Source organism: Amblyomma mixtum, chromosome 10 (genome assembly GCF_055824585.1).
Source record: "Amblyomma mixtum isolate Tamu chromosome 10, ASM5582458v1, whole genome shotgun sequence".
Taxonomy (NCBI): domain Eukaryota; kingdom Metazoa; phylum Arthropoda; class Arachnida; order Ixodida; family Ixodidae; genus Amblyomma; species Amblyomma mixtum.
This window is the reverse complement of record NC_143021.1, coordinates 51,130,183-51,150,179: the sequence shown is the minus strand read 5'-3', so window position 1 is coordinate 51,150,179 and position 19,997 is coordinate 51,130,183. Positions and strand designations below refer to the sequence as shown.

The 19,997-nt window shown below is 50.2% G+C and overlaps 2 pseudogenes; both read right to left on the bottom strand.

The window, feature by feature from the left end:
• Window positions 1–2,804: 2,804 nt before the first annotated feature.
• Window positions 2,805–15,361, bottom strand: LOC149325773 (uncharacterized; annotated as a pseudogene).
• A 3,015-nt stretch (window positions 15,362–18,376) lies between these two features.
• LOC149325772 (uncharacterized) lies at window positions 18,377–19,450 on the bottom strand (annotated as a pseudogene).
• Window positions 19,451–19,997: the final 547 nt, after the last annotated feature.

Genomic DNA, 19,997 nt, shown 5'->3' with positions numbered 1-19,997 from the left:
TTTCTAGGGAGCTCAAGTTAGTCTTGTGAATCTTAACGTATATTTCTCTCCATAGGAGAGTAGGGAGACATTTACACCCATTCACGCTTAATTGTTATATACGGTGGGTGAGTGGTGCCATAGGTAGAGCAGAAAACTGCATGGGAACACTTAATTTCCTCATCCTCATTATCCTTTGAAAGGATAGAGCAGACCAAAAAAAACGCCTGAAACATCTTTGTTCTAAGGCACTTTAGCTCAGTCCCAGAGCCAAAAGTAGTGTGCTGATATGACTTATTTTGCAGTTGTTATAGTGACTTCAGTATGCCTGCAGTGCCAAATTTAAGAGAAGAACCTTGCTCGTTTGGCGGAAAGACTCGTTGGAGAGCTGAAGAAAAAGGCTACGCCTTCCCCTCAGGGGCACCAGGAAGAGACACAGAAGAAGGTCGTGTCCATCTGGGTATCTGCACGGTGTCTCTCATCGTCTAGGAAAGATCGCAGCGTGACACAATGTGCAGGTGGTGTTCTCCGCCATTCATAAAGTTTAGAAAGTGTTTGCTGCAGTGAATAAGAGGCTGGTACCGGCCTCTTCCAGAAAGGAGGTTCAAAGGTGCACTGTGTCGCATGTAGACAGGTTCATTAGTTGCAACGAAGGGGTGGTGTGTAGGGTTCCTTTGTAATGCGCTCAAACGGCTAGGTGCTGAAACGTCAGATTGAAAGAGTGTGAAAAATTTCTTCACAAGGAAAAAATCCCCTTCTTCTAACCTCGTGCTACGCTGCTACGAATGCAAGGAACATGAAGATCATCTCTGCGTGCGGGACTTACATAACACGTCGATAGCATGCAAGAGTAGTAACCAGATAGGCAGGCAAATTTTCACAGCATGTTGCATCGCTAAGAACTCGTACACGTGTGTAGCAAAACCATCTGTTGCTTTGCAGAGAAACGAGACAGCATTCCTTAATAAGTGCCTTTCCTGTGCAGTGTAATTCTTGATGTTTTTCTGTTTTTCTTTCGTTTTAAGTTTCATGCGTTTTCACCTTATATATTTTCTGATTTTTCCATTAAACCTTTAATTGTTTGACAGTGTCCCTGTCATCTTCTCTTTTGCCGGTCCTTTGTCTGCTTTTGGCTCGTCTTCAAGATGAACTGCATCCAACTCGCCCAATACAGCGTGGTGCAAATTTATAGCCTGAACAATTTGGCTGCAGAAGCAATGTTTTTGTCGGGCTCAGCCCAAATTTACAGAAACTCGGTGCCTTCAGGAAAACATCAACAACCCACAAGTCTACGAACACGAAGCAAATTTTTATTTTGAAAAAGTTTTGATGTCTATAAAAAGAAAATGTCTGAGTTCACAATACCATTTTGTAATTGCTGTGTAAAAATAATGATGTGATGTGACGAAAATAAAAAGGTTGTTTTTTAAATTTAGTTCTATGCCCCTTCCTAAAACAAAAATCACACCTGACATGAAAAGCACTCTGCACCCCATTGGCATTAGTTGTTACAGAAATGGGCATGGGCCAAGCAGTGGTAGACTTATGGGTCACTCCTGGAGGAGGTGGTTTGGGGGGAGAATCACATTTGGACCATGTATTTATGGGCACTTTTTGTCTAAAAGATTTATTTATTTACATACAATTGGCGTCACATACAATTGAGTACTAATTACTAAGTGATGACAAATCAGTAATTAATGGTTAATTACTGATTAATGTCTGAATACTAATTAACCGCTAATTAATGACGCTTAAGCTTCGCCTTTAGGAGTGGAACGCGACAGCGCGTTGTAGTGCTGCCAGGGAGTCCACGGAACACCACCCGTTAAGCGCGATGCCTTGCCCTTTGAACGAACGCTTTTTGAGGAAAGAAAATGGCACAGTAATTCTCTGTCATCTCGGTGGACACCTGAACCGCACCGTGGAGGAAGGGAGGAATTGGGAGTGAAAGAAGATAGATAAAGAGGAGCCGTAATGAAGAAAATGAAAATTGTATTTGAGGAAAGGAAATTACGCAGTAACTGTCTCACAAAATTCAGGGGGGCATTTTTTTGACCTAAAGTGTGGTCACTGATGCCCCAAGAGTGGAACGCGACAGCGTCTTGCAACGCTGCCAAGGAGTCCATAGAACGCTATCGCCCATTCGGTTCTACGCCTCGCTCGTCAGTAAATTGGTTTTTGAGGAAAGGAAATGTATGTCTCTCATATCTCGGTGGACACCTAAACCTGGCCGGAAGGGAAGGGGGGAGGATGATAGTGAGCGAAGACACTGTATTCACTAGACGCGCCTTTGTTCGTTACAAATTATCGAGCTGGCATGGCGGAGTGGATAGCATGCTCGTCTCTCACGCCCGAGGCCGCGGTTCGATTCCTGAGCACGACCAATTTCTTAATCAATTTTATTTATTTATATGGCCTGACTAGTAAAGCTAATTAGGCTAATTGGGTAATTAAGCAATTAACTAAGCTCACTCCCACTTACTTGGAGCATCACTGTACGATCCCTTCAATTGGTTGCATGGTTACTAGCACAAGTACAATTAGCCCCGTTTGAAATTCGCGCACTGTGACGTCACGACCGTTTCCACCAATTGAAAAGCGTGACATTTTCTGTCGACAACTGCTGCTTACAACGATGAGACATTAAAGGCTTCCGCCTTAATAATAAAATAAACACATGCATACAACGGTGGCAGATCGCATACGAGCACACTGTAGAAAGAATTTATAATATTTACGATTGAACTGATGGGTACACAGGGAACGGCCTTGCGTGTTCACCGGCTAAATCTGAACTCTTCGTTAACAGGAACAAACAAGCCTCACAGGCAGCACCCGACCCTCGGGAACCTATCCAGCTGCACATTGACAACCATCCAATACCGCTGGTAGCCATGGTCAGGGTTCTTGGCATGTGTATTAGAAGAATACTCTCAACACGGAAGGGATCCACCGCCTACGCGTCACGGCGCACCAGACACGCGGGCTGGTGAGGCGCATTGCCATTCGTCGCAGGGGCATGAGAAAAGCCTACCAATGCAGGATCATGCAATCATTCTTAATAAGTCGAATCACGTACGCCTGACCGTACTAGCATCTGCGTTGCAGGGACGAATACGCTCTTAATAGCATCATTATAACAGCATACAAGGCGTCCCTTGGCCTGCCGGCATACGCCATCTGAGGTCAACTGATGTAGTTAGCACGCTCGCTGATCTAATAGAAGCCCATATGATGGCACAAGTTACCCGCTTGTCGCGACAGCTGCCGGACGCGTAATTCTCCACAAACTCTCCATCCACCCTGCTGAGGAGGTATGTCAAACATGAGATTTATCAGTCGACATTACCAGTTGAATAGTTGCTAGACCAGTAGCGAAGAATATGGTGTCAGACAAAGACGACGCCCGCAGGAAAGGCGGAACATACGTGGCATGCATGGCCACTCCAAAGTCAGCCCCCGTTAACGCCACAACCTTTCACCGCCACAACCTTGCGACGTCATACAGCCATCGAGGAGCCCCTGGGCAGCACCGGTCATCCTAGTGAAAAAGAAAGACGGCACCCTTCGCTTTTGCGTCGATTACCGCCGCCTGAACAACATTACGAAGAAGGATGTCTACCCCCTCCCCCGCATCGACGATACACTGGACCGGCTGTGCAACGCTAAGTACTTCTCATCGATGGACCTGAAGAGCGGCTACTGGCAAATTGAAGTCGACGAAAGAGATCGCGAGAAGACTGCGTTCATCACGCCAGACGGACTCTTCGAGTTCAAGGTGATGCCATTCGGCCTCTGCTCTGCCCCAGCGACGTTCCAGCGAGTAATGGATACGGTGCTCGCAGGCTTGAAGTGGCCGATTTGCCTAGTCTACTTAGATGACGTTGTTGTCTTCTCCTCAAGCTTTGAAGACCACCTCAGAAGGCTTCGGATAGTGCTGGAAACGATCAAGTCTTCAGGCCTGACACTGAAACCAGAGAAGTGCCACTTCGCCTACGAGGAGCTGCTGTTCCTTGGTCACGTCGTAAGCAAGGATGGAGTTCGCCCAGACCCCCAGAAGACGGCTGCGATCGCAGAGTTTCCACAGCCTAATGACAAGAAGGCTATACGCAGATTCCTTGGATTGTGCGCTTATTACCGACGATTCGTCAAGAACTTTTCGCGCATCGCTGAACCTTTGACTCAACTTACCAAGGCTGACGTGCCTTTTAAATGGGAAAGGCCACAAGAGGACGCTTTCAACGAGCTGAAGCGCCGCCTACAGTCCCCTCCTGTGCTCGGGCACTTTGATGAAAACGCCGAAACCGAAGTTCATACCGATGCAAGCAGCCTGGGCTTAGGAGCGGTCCTCGTTCAGAAAAATGGCAGACAGGAGAAAGTTATCGCGTACGCTAGCAGTTCACTGTCGAGAGCCGAAGCCAACTATTCGACGACAGAGAAAGAATGCCTCGCCATTATTTGGGCCACGTCCAAATTTCGCCCCTACCTATACGGACGACCATTCAAGGTTGTGATTGATCACCATGCTCTGTGCTGGCTGGCCAATTTGAAAGATCCCTCCGGCCGCCTTGCTCGTTGGAGCCTGCGTCTTCAAGAATTCGACATAACTGTAGTCTACAAATCTGGCCGCAAGCATTCCGATGCAGACTGCTTGTCACGAGCTCCTGTCGACGCAGCACCCGAAGAGGAAGACGACGACGCTTTCTTAGGACCTGTAAGCGCCAGCAGTTTCGCGCAGCAGCAGCACTCGGATCCTGACTTGCAAAGCCTAGTTGATTATCTGAAAGGCAAGACCGCATCGCCTCCCCGAGGGTTCAAGCGGCAACTGTCGTCCTTCGTCCTTCACAATAATGTCCTCCTGAAGAACTTCGCGCCGAACAGGACAGTGCATCTTCTTGTCGTGCCCAAAAATCTCCGGCAAGAAATTATGCAGGCATGTCATGATGAGCCGACTGCAGGACATCTCGGGATTGCTCGCACGCTGCACCGCATCCAGGAGAAGTACTATTGGCCACGGCTAGCTACCGACGTTTCTAATTACGTGAAAACGTGCCGTGAGTGTCAGCGACGCAAAACGCCTCCGACTAGACCAGCCGGACTCCTGAACCCCATACCACCGCCAACTAAGCCCTTTCAGCAAATAGGGATGGACCTCCTCGGCCCCTTTCCGACCTCTTCATCAGGAAACAAGTGGATCATCGTGGCCACCGACTACATGACCCGCTACGCCGAAGCAAAAGCGTTGCTTAGTGGTACCGCAACAGAAGTCGCAAAATTTTTTGTCGAACAAATTCTCCTGCGACACGGCGCCCCGGAAGTGCTCATCACAGACAGAGGAACGGCGTTTACAGCGGAGCTCACGCAAGCCATTTTAAACTACAGCCAGACAAGCCATCGGAGGACCACTGCCTATCATCCAGAAACCAACGGACTCACTGAGCGTCTGAACAAGACCATCGCAGACATGCTCTCCATGTACATCGACGCCGAACACAAGAAGTGGGACTCCATTCTGCCCTACGTGATCTTCGCTTATAATACTGCCGTCCAGGAGACAACCAGGTTTACCCCATTCCAGCTGGTATACGGCAGGAAGCCCACGACAACACTCGACGCAATGCTCCCGCACGTTTCAGACGAAGACAACCTCGACGTCGCCGCCTACCTCCATCGCGCCGAGGAAGCCCGAAGACTTGCGCGGCTTCGCATAAAAGACCAGCAGCGCACCGACGCCCGACGCTACAATCTGCGCCGACGAGACACGCATTACAAGCCAGGTGATCGTGTTTGGATATGGACACCAATTCGCCGCCGTGGATTGAGTGAAAAGTTGCTGCGACGCTACTTTGGCCCATATAGGGTTCTCCGCCGCATCGGTGACCTGGACTATGAAGTCATCCCCGACGGAACGACAGCATCTCAGCGACGACGCACATGCCCGGAAGTCGTACATGTCGTACGTCTTAAACCCTATTATGAACGCTAAAGGACTCGAAGTTTGCATTATCCGTGCTTATTTTCACTTTAAAGCATCGAGACGTTGCTTCTTTGGGAGGGGGGTAATGCCACGTATCATTGTAATGTCTGATCGTTCGCGCAAGGCCGCATGAAAGGGGTGTTATCATTTTTGATTGTGACGCGAGAAGCGACCGGTCTAATCTCGATTGTTCACAGCCGTGAACAGCTGCATCTACGTGTTTCCAGATTACTCTAGATGATCTCGGCCTGCTATCTCGAAGTTTCCTTACCGGCTTTAAATTGAACGATGCTGCGAGCAGTGGGCATTCGTAGTTCGACGACCGCCGAGCACGCCTGTTGCTTACGCCGCCGCCGAGTGATTCAGTTCTTTTGAGGGCGCAAGTCAGCCCAAATAAAGAGCTTCGTTTACAAGTCTTTCTGGTGTCTTCCTGACCGCTGGACTGCCGTCACTACAACGTGACAATACTCTCTTGTATCGCGCTGAACTAACACGTCGCAAAACACGTTCAGCACATGCATATATAGGCGCGCGTCTGAGTCCGTACTCGAAGCTGGAATTTGCGGTTGCTCTCGTGAAACGCCTCGAACACCATCGCAATATCAGCCTGTCGCATGAAATTTTTGAATCAGAACTACGCGATCGTAACATGAAGCGAGCATTTGTGCTTGAGAGGTGGTAAGACAATGGTAATACAATCGCACATACGCACGAAAAACATATAACCACGGAGAACAACTGCAACAGGTGCCACTGCAGGCGACATAGGCGATATGCACCGTGGTCTAGTCGGAACAAAGTAGAATGGTCGGCCTGTTGGTATGGCAGTCAAAGAAGAAAAACAGGTCAAATAGACGAATACACAAGGAGAGAACAACGCCGGGGGCTACCGTGGGCTATTTCATTTTATGTCAACCTCTGAGTAATCGTGCCAACGCGTTCGTGAGTCCAGCGTTTGTCCTGTGTTGTTCTCTCCTTGTCTGTTCGTCTTGTTTGGCTGGTCTTTCTTCTTTGAGTCGGAAGAAGCGCCTGCACCGCACAAAACATCACATGAAGAGCTACGGTCCTTTTAGTTTATATTGAAATCGTCGCGTAAGCTTCTCGATACCATGCCACCTTGTGCCTTGTGCGGCTCGAGGGGCGTTACAGGGCTCCCCCTCGTAGAGCCGAAGCCAGAGGATCCACACGGCCCCTGCAAAAGGGCTGAGTAATACGGAGGAGCGAACTTTAAGGCGCCTGCAGACAGGTACTCTACTCTGTCGTGCAATAATAAAACATTACGATCCTAACACGGATGGGCGATGCCCACACTGTGGGGAGACCTGTGATATCTTCCACATGGTGTGGGCATGTACTCAAAATCCCCACCTCCCCCCTTCCCCTACCCCTTCCAGAGAGGCATGGGAGACTGCCCTCCTCAACTGCTCCTCGGTTGAGTCCCAAAGGGCTCTGGTGAAACGGGCGAGAGACGGGGCCTCATCTTGCGGTACGCCGACCATGTAGCGAGGCCACTCTGTGGCTCCCAAATTCTTTTTCAAAATATAAAAGTTTTCACCACCACCACCACCCCAGCAGATGTGCTTGGAGGAAGATGCGCACGATGGTGGCGCGCCCGAAGCGATAGTGAGTGGAGAGCCGAACAGCAGAGGAGGGGCAAGGTAGGCTGGTTTGAGTCGTTCAGCAACCCCTACGTCTTCACGGCCGTTTACGCCTAACGTTAAGGTCTTCAGCGCACGATGGAGAACGCGGAACGGTCCATCGTAGGCTGGCGTGAGGGGCGGACGGACGTGGTCATGGCGGATGAAAACTTGGGCGCAGGAGGCCAGGTCCTGGATGACGAACACGGACTGTGGGTGGCGCTCGGCAGGGGTGACAGGAGTAGTGGCCAAATGTGTTGCGTAGGTCTCGGATGTAGGTGGAAGCGTCATGGATGAATGGAGGAGAGGAAGGAGAAAAGAATTCCTCAGGGAGAGGCAGGGGAACACCGTATACTAACTAAGCAGAAGAGCTGCCAAGGTCAGCCTTCAGTGACGAGCGAATGCCCAAAGGGACGAGGAGAAGGTGGTCGGACGAGGTTTCGCGTGGCTGATAAGTGGCAAGGGCAGCCTTCAGGTGTCGATGCAGACGTTCCACCAAGTCATTGGCTGAAGGGTGGTAGGCGGTCGTATGGTTAAGGCAGACGCCCAGAATATTGGCAAGGGCAGTAAACAGGACAATTGATACTTGCGGCCGCGGTCGGCGGTGACGACAGACGGGCAGCCGAATCGAGAGACCCGGCCAGCCGGGAAGGTCAAACGAACTGTATCGGCTGTAGTGTCAGCAACGTGATGTCACACATGTGAGTAGATAAGTTGCCCCACGTGATAACGGGAGAGGTCCAAAAATGTCCATGTGAACGTCGAAAAACCATGCGTCAGGCGGCCAAAAAGGAGAGGCAGGCGTGACGGTATGCCGGTGAACTTTGACGCGGTGGAATTGAAGGCAGGTTCGTGCCAAGTGGCGTACCGTCGTCATCACGCTTAACACGAACGCTTCATTGCGCGTCTTGCACTGATAATACAGCCCCTGAGCGCTGAACGCTGTGTCCCAAACCGTGATGCACTGTGTGTTTGCGGCGGTTGTAGACAGGTCGCCCCTGCTTCCCCCCAAATATTGTCACACACTCAGCGGCCAACCCCCCGCGGCGCTAATGCCATTGCAATACAAGCGGTCGAGCGGTCGTGTTAAGCGTGCTGACGGTGGTACGTCGGCAGAGGTATTGGAGCGATCGCGGCTTAGGCCGCTTATCGGTGTTTTCAGCAGCGTACGCTTCGGCGGACGTGGTTGTTGCTGCGAAGCGCGTCTTTTCTTTTCTTTCTCTCTTCTGACTTTTATTTCTCCTCTATATGCACGCGGCAGTGGTGGTGGCTCGGCTCGAGCCAGTAGGCAGTCCTTTTCACCCTTCTCCCGGTCACAACAAGAAAAACAACAACGTCGCCATTTCTTCTTGGCCAAAGGAAACGAGATGCGATGAGTTTCTGTGTCGCACGGATACCAGGGTGGCTCAATGGTACAGTTTATCAACAATGGGGCGATGGAAAGCCAAAGGTACTTAGGGGCGCTATACACCAAAGGATGTCTAGCACGTAATGAACTGGGAGGAAAACGGCAGTGGAGGAGGAGGGGAGGAGGAGGGAAGGAGGAGAGAAGGAGGAGGTAGAAGAGGAAAGGCAGGTAGTTTAACCGAAAGAAGAATCGGAGTCCTACCCTACACGGGAGAAAAGGAGTGAGGGGATAAAAAAAGGAAGGGAAAGAGAGGAGCAGAAAACTGAAGTACACTGAAAAGTCAGAGTTCCATGAAGTCACAGCCTATCGTGCAGGCCAGAAGTTCGCAAGATGCGGAGCAGTGCCTTGGAGGCCTTCCCTGACGACGATCGCCGCGGCCAGTGGCCGAGAATCTTCATTTCCGTGAGCGGGCGTGGATCAAGGCGCTCCAGCGCACGGCTGAGGGCCTGCCTTTCGGCGCTATAGGCAGGGCAGTCACAGAGAATGTGCATTATAGTCTCGTCATGCCCGCAGATGTCACATGCAGGGCTGTCAGCCATACCGATTACGAAAAAGTAATGGTTGGTGAAAGCTAGTAAGCCTACGTCGTGGTAAGCCTGATGGAAGCCGGAGTTTCAGATCCGGGTCCAAGAATTTTAAACGTGAATTGCAAAATTGGCTTAAATGCTACGCGGGAAGCGTGATGTCCCGCGCAAGTGCGCCAAGCCTGCCCGCAGTGGACATTCGGCGAAGGACAGAGACGTGCATGAGAAGCAAAGGCGATGCAGCTGTGGATCGTTGCGCTGGGCAGCCGCTAGCTCCACCATGTCTACAGATGCTTCGGGTGCCATTGCACTAACACGAGAAAGCGCATCAGCAGCAGCATTCTCCGGGCCATGGACGTGACGGAGATCTTCTGTACACTGTAAACACAGTTGGCAAATCTCGCGTGCAGTGTAGGTGCTGTGGTTCCTTTGGAAGGTAAACGTCCGGGGCTTATGGTCCGTGATTACGTGAATTCGCGGCGCTCCAAGAAGTGGCGAAAATGTTGGATGGCGAGGTACACAGCCAGCAGTTGTCCGCCGAAGGTACTGCATTTAGTCTCAGGTGGCTTCAGCGGAGAAAAAATCGAGAAGCTGTTAACTGGAGACATGCTGCTCGAGAACTGTGCGACGGCAATGCCCGAGGCGTCGATGACGAGGCGCTGTGGAGCGTCAGGAACTGGATGTATGCGCAAAGTGGCGTCTGAGAGCGCCGTATTAGAAGCAGAAAATGCAGCTGCAGTGTCTTAGGTCCGCTCAAGTGGCGCCGCAGAATCTTTTTTAGTAGCCAAAAGATCTATCTGATGCGTCAGGAAAGAGGCGCACTTCGGCAGAAAGCGGCGATGAAAGTACAGGAGGCCCAAGGTTTCTCCGAGCTTTTTAAGTGACGTGGGGGCTGGAAAATCTTGAGTGGCTTTGACTTTGCTGTCGAGAGGCCGAATGCCTTGTTGAGTGGCAACAAGGTGGTACAGGAAATGTATTGTAGCTACGCCAAAGAAGCACTTGTTCGGGTTGATGACGAGTCCCTATTCATGAAGTCGGTGGAAGAGGGCGCGCAGATGGGCTTCATGCTCAGATCCGCATGAACATGCGACGAGGAGATCGTGGAGATCATGTAAGCGAACACGAATTCGAAGCCTCGCCTAACCTCGTTGACAGTTCGCTGTCTGTGCGGTGTTGCGCAAGCCAAAATGCAACCGCACATATTTAAAGAGACCGAACGGTGTGGTAATGGTTGTCTTGTGAATATCAGTGGGCTCCACGGGAATTTGGTGATAAGCCTTCACTAAATCAATTTTAGAGAAGATCGTATACTGAGCGAGGTTCGCTGGAAAGTCCTGTATGTGAGGAAGTAGATAGTCGTCTGGTAAAGTGTGACCAATGAGGGCGCGCTAATTCTACTTGGCCTCCAGTCACCCGGATCTTTCTTTGGCATCTTATGAAGTAGCGATTCCCAGTTGCTGAGGAAGGGCGTACTATTCCGAGTTCAAGGATGTGTTGGAACTCATTGCGAGCGATAGCAAAGCGTTCTCCAGACAAGCGGCGATATGCCAGCAAACACCGAAGGTCCCGAAGCCACAATGTGGTGGGTGTTCGAGTGCTTCACTGGTGACTCTCTGGCGTGCGGCTTTATCAGGTTGGGAAAATCAGCGAGACCCTACTAAAAAATCCGGTATGAATTTTAAACCGGAACCGCATACCGGGTTATTGTACAGGATTTGCGATACCGGATTACCGGAATATCCTGTATAAAACAGGACAGTCCTGTTGTTTTGTACAGGATACTCAGGTAATCCGGTATCGCAAATCCTGTACAATAACCCGGTATGCGGTTCCGGTTTAAAATTCATACCGGCATACAGGACAGTCCTGTATTCTACGGGCTAGGCCCGTATTATACAGGATGGCCCTGTATCTCAGGACAAAGGCAGGAATAAAATGCTTCAAATATATCCCACTTGGACTAAATCTGCCCAAAAACTGGGGCCATAAGTGTACATGCCAAATGCTGCAATATACAGAGCCTCAGAAACTGGTAATCTGCGATTATCAGCGACTCGTATTGCAGTCGATGTGCAATTGTGTTATTTGCTCCCAGCTTTTACCAAGTATTGGTAGCTTGGTGAGTATTATAATGCATCAAAAACTCCAAAAGATGTTTATTTTTTTCGCATGTCTTGAACCAGCTCACTGAGGTAATAATTTAACTCTTTGCGACGATCTACCGGTGCTGCGGTCTCTACAGGGTGCTGGCCAATGAAGTAGTCAAAAGCACCGGCTGAAAAGTAAATATGATAGGTAGTACATAATGCCCCCAGCTGATCATTTAATTGGGCACTGACACACAACATAATGCATTGAGCACTGTGACATGCAACTTACGGCCATTATTACTTTATTCATTGCGCAAATGCATAGAATCGCTTCAATTACCTAAATATAATGAGCATTCTTTAGCCAAAACACTACGCACACTAAATATAGTCGAAACGTTGAATCAAGATGCAAGAATATATCTCGTTAGTGTATGTATGCTCTCTGCAAAATTCGATGATATTCATAGGCATATTTATTTAACCATGACATGAACGCCCACCCTGAACTTGAAAATTTGTATCTTTCAACCACACAAGAACACTGCCTGGTACATAAGAGAAAAAGATATATTTACAGATACCAGCAGTCTAGGGCAAACATCGCGTCCCATGAATTTTAGAACCGCACCTTGTCCATATTTTAGCACCGTGATAAATTATTAGACTTCAACGATTGCTTCGATGCGCAGACACAACGTACAGTACCTTAGAATCTCGCACAGTCCGTATGTCGACGTCGTCGCGGCGAACAGCACGCTCCCACGTAATCCTACGTGAGTCTTTTGGGAACGAAAACACAAGCACTTTTGGTCCGTTGTCATAGTTTCCTCTACAGTTGGGCACGCAGCAGCGACCCATTGCTTCAACAGCAGGTCACGACACGCAAAGATTTAGGTATCACGATGACAAGCAATTTCCTAGCCAGCACTCACGAACGCAACAGCAATAAAACGCAGCAGCGCACGCTGACATGTCCGGCTACACGACTACGGAAGGGTGCAGAACTGGTTGAGGGAAGAAAGGAGACGTCTCAGTGTCGGAGGAATGCGGAGGGGTCAGCGGTCAAAGTGGCTGACGTCAGAGCGGGGGGGAAAGGAAAGCGCGCAGGCCTTGAGAATTCTCAGACCCAGGAAAAGCAGAGAAGGCAGTGATGAGAGAAAAAAAAAGCTTTAAAAAAATTGCGAAGAGACGGGTTACTCGTGTAAGGTTTCTACAGGCGGTTTTTGTTTTTATTTTGTTTTCTCGAGCGCTGTATCTTTTAGCTAGCACGAAGCGTCGCCCTTAAGGGAGCACCCAAGCTGCCGGCTCCGTTGAATTAACCTTTTCTTCGTCGATAGAAATGTTCTGGGCGATTTGTGATTAGTATGTCTTCCTGATGGAGTGAAGGGTGGGGCCGCTCGCCATGGCGCTTGGACAAGTTGCGTTATCAATGGACTACCACTTGATGAAGAAGAAGTGAAAACCAAGAATTTTATTTCTTCACCGATGCGTCGCTACAGACTGCCGCTAGCGAACATTAAGAAAGCTGCTGCAATCAACGCGACAGTAACAAACCTTTTGGAGCCTCTGGCGCAGTCACCGGAGGCTCGCCATGTTTATCAGCCAGTCGTGAAGTTCTGCACTGTGAAACCCAGAGTAATCTGCGCAGGACTTACAAAGACTGCTGGCGGATGTATACTAGCTGTTTGCCCGCACACAGCAGCCCTGGCTTTGTCAGGGTGCTGCACGGGAAGCCAATATGGCGGTTGCGCGCCATTCACCTTCATGCAGCCCCCGCCTTTCATACACAAACTGCATGTTTTGCCACGCTTAGCCCTTTTCTTTTCCTAACCCTTTCAACAAAACCGTGTATGTGTTGATTATCGCACTTATGCGCACGCTTACCCCCCCCCCCCCCCCTTCCCCTTAAAAATATCTGCTGGCGTACAACAGTCAATCTGCAGTCCAAGCACCAAAACCCCAGCACGTATCGCTCTTAATACAGGCTGGTATGTCCGGTTTGAGCTCCGTACCGGACTAGTCTGTCCGGTTTGAGCTCCGTACCGCACTGGTCTGTCCGGTTTGAGCTTCGAACCGGGAATGGACTGTCCGGTATGAGCTCCGTACCGGAGCGGTCTGTCCTGTTTGGGATCGATACCGGGCCGGTATGAACCGGTATAGCGATCAAACCGGACGGGTCTCGCCGGTATGAGAGTGATACCGGACCGGTATGAAACCGATATGTTCCGGTAAAATCCGGTTTGCCGCGATACCGGATTTTTCAATAGGGGAACGTTCGCATATCGCAATATAAGGACGACAGCGCGAAACCCTGTCGCCGCAGCGATGGAGAGTATGCCGTTGACGAAGAGGTGCATGCTGGGATCGATGAGGCGATGAGCTTGCATGCCGACTGATAGGTTGAAGAAGCTGAAGAAATCTCTGCCGAGAACAGCTTGCGATACGTCAGCGATAATGAAGATTCAGAGAAAAGTGCGGCGCAATCCCAGGTTAAGCGTAAGGGACCGTTGACCGTTCATGCCAATAGGGGAGTTGCTGATGGCTTGAAGCGCGGAGGTCTGGTTGTAGCGCTAGCGCTCTGCCTAAGAGGCCGCTATGACGCTGACCTGTGCTCCCGTGTCTATCGGAAACCAAGCGCCAGTAGTCTTGTCCGAAACAAAATAAGCGGTATGCTTGTCCACCAGCACCACTTGCCGCCATCAGTGGCCTGTCGCAGCGTTTCCCGACCACGAGCACGTGTAGGTGCACCTGCGAGCATAGCTGCCGAAGGTACGGTGGTACCAGAATACACCCGAGTGCAAGGTGTCGGGCCACGTGTCAGATGGTTGGGGCTCTGAAGAACGCGAAGGTGGCGGGGAGCGGCGGCGTGACCGGAAACGTGGCGACGAACGGCGTGATGAGGGCGCGACGACATCGAGCCGCCTGGCAAGAGCATCAAATTTACATTCCATGCTGGCAAGCTGGGGGTCTGCGGTAGTAGTTGGAGGTGGACTGGTCACAAAGCTGACGTTGGGGACCCCTGAGTAGTCCGAAACACAGTCAGCGAGTTTAGCGACCCTGTCTGATGAAACATCACCCGAAGCTGCGAGGATAGGGACCATGTGTTGAGGAAGACGCTGAAGGAAAAACTTACGCAGAAGGGCGCCGTGCTTAGCAGCGGGGTCTCCAAGAAGCTGGAGTGTGCGAAGGAGGAGCTGCGAAGGGCAGCTGTCGCCAAGCTCTGTAACGCTGAGGAGCTGCTGGAGTTTGCTGCGCTGGGACGCTGACTTGCGGTTGATGATAGCCGCCTTCAAAGGGTCGAAGGGTCAAGCCGAGTACGGCGAGCTGATAACGTTCACTGAGTCCTCAGCGGCGTCAGGAGGCAGGGACGGCACGAGATGGAGGATCTTGGTCTCCTGGCTGGTGATATGTCGCAATGGAAATGCGCCTCAACCTGCAGGAGCCAGGCGCGGGGGGCTGTTAGGCCAAAACGGTGGCAGGCTGACTGCCTGGAACGCGGCCACCGGAGCACCGAGAGGCGTTCTGGTGAGGGTCGCGGCAGGTAAGAAGGGCAGAAGATCCAGGGGAATCAATATAGGAGAATGGGGTTGTGTGTTCGAAGCCAGGTCGCCCAATCTGTTAGAACTAAGACGAGGAGGAACGAGCTCTGACAGCGTTGAGGTTCGAAATGTTTATTTGCGCGGCTTGCGCTGTGGCGGCCCAGCCCAACTTCCTCCTTCTTGTCCGGCGCCGCGTGCCATGGCCTGCGAGCCGAGCACGGCGCTAGGGGCGCTACACCCTCGTCGGCCATCGACGCGGGTACAGCTGGTGGCTACTGACTGTTCCAATAGAGAGCTATCGCATAACCGCTTACAGTGTTACCGGACGCCAGACTTTCCAGTTTGTGCTGCGCACGGGAATGCCACCATTTTATTGCATTTTTGGTCGTGATTTTCTTTCCTGGGTGGTGTCATCAAGGTTGTGAGGCCATTTTTCATCATCGCGCTTACCGGAAGCACGACGTCTTCAACTTCGGTAGTAGTTTACCGCACCTCTTCGTTTACTATGAACGACTGGTGTGACCAAATTTATCAATGGACCTGCGACGAATTTCCATTGCCCCTGTGCATATTTTGACAGTAGCTCCGCATCAGTTCTTCATAAGCGAGCGTACGTTATATCTGCGGCCGTTATGAGTGGGCTCTACTGTATATGCGCTGAATTCGTTTTAATTCATGGGTATAAAGAAAAGCCCGTTTTCTTTTATTTTCAAATGGTTCGCCAGCGATAACCGCAGGTTTGGTGCGGGCTTTCCCTCACAATTTTCTTTGTTTTTTTTGTAATTTTTACCGTTTTAGAATAAAGGGTACAGGAAGTAATGACCAACCAGTCTTTGTCATCTGCCTTCAGAGAGGCCGTACAAGTATCCTGAGGAAAATCAAACAGCCAGAAAATCAAATGCATCAGCACAAAGTTCTCTCACGACCATTGTCCAGAAACAACAGATGATCACTTAGTCGCCTATTAAGCACAGCTGTTTGAAAGAGTGGTTTGTAGCTCTGAAATTAAATGCCTGTAAAGGTGCACGCGAGATTCACATGACTCCATCAAGGGCGTAACGAATTCGGTTGAGACTGGGGCTGCCTTTGATAGAACACCAAGAAAAGTGACCGAAATTTTGTTTAGTGCAAGTATACGTTCTTCCTCGCACAATGCTGCACTTGCAAGAATGTTGCAGCCCAATGTCGCAACGAAGATGTTGCCAATTTGTGTCTGTGCAAAAACAATGTGGTCTCAATCCATCTAAGCGTGCTTTTTTATCATAGTCTTTTTATCAGAACAAAGAGGCCGACCTCATCATAATAAGCCAAAATAGCATTTCCTCACTTCACTAGCCAGAAGCCACGATGAGCTGTATTTTTGAATACACTGAGCTATTGGGACTAGGCAAGTATAACGCGCGTGAGAAAGGCGATATCGAAGAGCAGATTGCAATAAAGTATATTTGATAAGCTCTGGTTATTTTAGAGAGCCATTGCTCCACCGAGGCTTTCCTGGGCGACAGTGGGGTTCTCGTATATGCTCATACCATGTAGTAAAAAAGGCAGAGTGGGAAGGGCCTGACTGGCAAGTCGGTTCCAGGGCGACGGAAGAGTGTCTATCTGTATATAAATGCCGATACATGACAGCTTCGTTAATTAATAGTGCGCGGAAACGTAGAGAATGCGTGCGGTGGTCGTGTCCGCGCCCGCGCAAGTACGCTGCGTACGAGAAAATCCCGACTGACTCAAGGTTCAGAAGATACCTATTACTCACCCGACGGGGTCTCCGAAACTGCTCAGGTTGGAGGTTTTTGTAGATGCAAAATCCACCGAGTCTTCGCCTCATACCTCATGAGATGAATTATAATGTGTACACAGCTGAATTAAATTCATATCGAGTTCATTTCATTTTGCGGCTGTTGTCGTAAATTCGATTTTTTGTCGCGGACAATAAAAAAAGATGAAAAAGTGAGAAAATGTCGCATTAAACAAATTTTTCATTTTTTTTAATTTTTTATTCCAATGGGCCAGAAAAAGTAAACAGCATAACAAGGTTGATTAAAACACATCTACGTTCTGATTTTTTTTCCTGAACACGTTTGAAACAATTCGATACGGTCCGAACAGGTTTCAACCGAAACAGAATGTCACTCTGAAGCCGAACTCGGAACTGAACCGGAAAGGCGTGAACCCGAACCTAACTCGAAAAAAATTTGGTTCAGCACGCTGCTGAGTTTGTATCTCTCAGCTCTCATTTACATGCGTTACATGTTTAATGACGATACGAATTCCTCCTGTAAGCACATCTCCAAATATTACCATTTTCACCTGAATTACTGGTAAATACAACGCATGTCTCCTACTAGCCAGTACTAAATAGATACGTTTGATGATAGCTTCCAGAAGAATAATGGCAATGATAAACCTCGCCTGCCATACAGTTGGCTCATGTTTGAAAATTCTAATTCATGATCAAAGACTTCGGTGACTGGAAGGTAAGCAGTTGTCCACCACTGATATCACACATTCGGCAGCAGGGCACAGCGTGGCGAGTGAGATGCCTTGCGGGAGCGGTTGGATACATGAACCAAAGTTCAGGACCGGAAGGTACGCTCGGTTGGCCGACATTGTGAATACAGTGTGTGCAAGCGCAATGCTTCGCGTCAGGGCGACGTCAAGTTTCGGTGTGGCTACGTAGTGACCATCAGGCACAGGGGGAAGAGATGAGAAAGAAATGTAAGTTGCTGCTTGAGGCGGTAACGGACAAAGTCGACAGCACAAAGACGGGGTACAACTGGGGACGGCGACTCAGCAGAAAGAGGAACGTCAAGCTGAACAACATTAGTGGCGCAGTTAATGAGGGCTGAATGCTCAGACAGGAAGTCGACGCCGAGAATGACTTCATGAGGGCACTGGTCCAGAGCAGAGAACAGAACGGATGTATGGCGGCCGGATATGGTCACACGGGCTGTGCATAGTCCAACAACAAGAGGAATCGGCCGTCGGCCACGCGGAGAACTGCTGTGGGCGCAGGGCTCAGTACTTTTCGGAGGCGGCGTCGTAGGGTTGAACTCATGACGGATACGTGCGCGCCTGTATCGATCGGGGCTCTCACAGGCACTCCATCGACATAAATGGCGAGGAAATTATGGTGTGCGCGAAGGGCTAATCGAGGATTTTGGGACTGGGGCTGTACTGCAGCTACTGCAGCATCACCTCCAGGCACTGCAGCGTCTATTTATCAGCTTGCAAGCGTCCGTAGGGGCCAGGAGAGGAGCGACGGTGTTGCAGTGAACGAGACTGTCGAAGCAGGTGGGACGGGGAGCGGCTGAAGCGGGGAATCTGGCCGTCGACTGTAGCACTGTGCTGGGCTGGAGGGGGCGTGTAGTGGCGGGGCTATTCGTTGTCGTGGTGGGACCTTAGAGGACGGTATGTGCTGCGACGGGACCAATAATTTCGACAGTGACGGGAGATGTGGCCACTGCGGTGGCAGAGGAAACAAATGGGCCTGTGGTTGGTTCTCCGCCAGTCGTTAGGGTTTCGCCGACGTGGAGTGAAGTACGAAGGTTGTCCAGGAGGAATCGCAGTGATTTCGGATGGTGGTGAAGGCCGTACGGGGCTGACGTGCTGGAGGCCAAGGTTTTCAAGCTCTTGGCGGACGATGGCTTGTACCAGAGAGATTATAGGCAAGCGGTTGTCGCCATCATGTAGATGCAGGGGGGGGGGGGGGGGGGGCAGGGGACATAGCTTCGAGCTCATGTCGGATGATGCGGGTCACATTTTCTGGAGGCGCTGGAATTTCCCAGTGCCCAGGTCTTCACATGAGGAAGTCGCAGCCGTGTTGGGGAGCCGTATGTACAGCTGGCTAATACGCCTGTTTTTGGCTTCTTCGAAGTGTCGACATTCCTTAATAATTCCGTCGACTGTACTGAAGTTCTTGTATACGAGGAAGTTGAAGGCATCGTCGGCGATTCCCTTCAACGCGTGGCCGACTTTGTCAGACTCGGGCATGTTGCCCTCTGTCATGTTGTGACAGAGCGCCAACACATCCTGAATGTAAGACACATAGGACTCCGTAGAAGTTCGAGCTCGGGAGGCGAGGTCCTTCATAGCGGCAAGCGTTCGGCCGAGCGGCCGTCCAAACAATTCGCGCAGTTTCTCTTTGCACACGTCCCAGCTGGTCAGATCGTCTTCGTGGGTCTCATAACAGACCCGGGCGGTGTCAAAAGAACAGCTGCGAGCGGCACCGAGAACACAGTCCGAACTTTGTTGTCGTGTTCGACTCCTCCCACTCGTGCCATCGCTCATTGTCGTCGTCGTCTACCCGCTTCAATATATATAACAGCTGCACAGCTACCATAGTCCTCCATGAAGTCAGCAATAAAATTCCACCATAGAATGGTGTCAGGCATGGGGACACGATCGCGCCAATGCTATTCACCACCTGTTTACTGGAGATGCCTGAATTGGGAACAAATGGGGAAAAGACATAATGAAGAATACCTAAGTTATCTGCGATTCACTTACGACATTGCCTTGCTAAGTGATTGAGGACATGAACTGCAAAGTACTATCAATGAGTTAGGAAGGCAAAACAGAACGGTGGATTTACAAAAAAATATACAGAAAACCAAAGTAATGTTCAGCAGTCTAGCAAGGGAACAGCAGTTCCCACTTGGTAGCGAGGTGCTGGAAGTAGCAAGAGAATATGTCTACTTAGGGCAGGTAGTCACCGCTGATCAAGATCAGGAGAGGGAAATAACTGTAAGAATGAGAAAGGGGTGCAGCGCATACGGCTGGTTCTCTGAGATCAAGAATGGCAGTTTAATAATATCTCTAAAGAGAGTAGTTTACA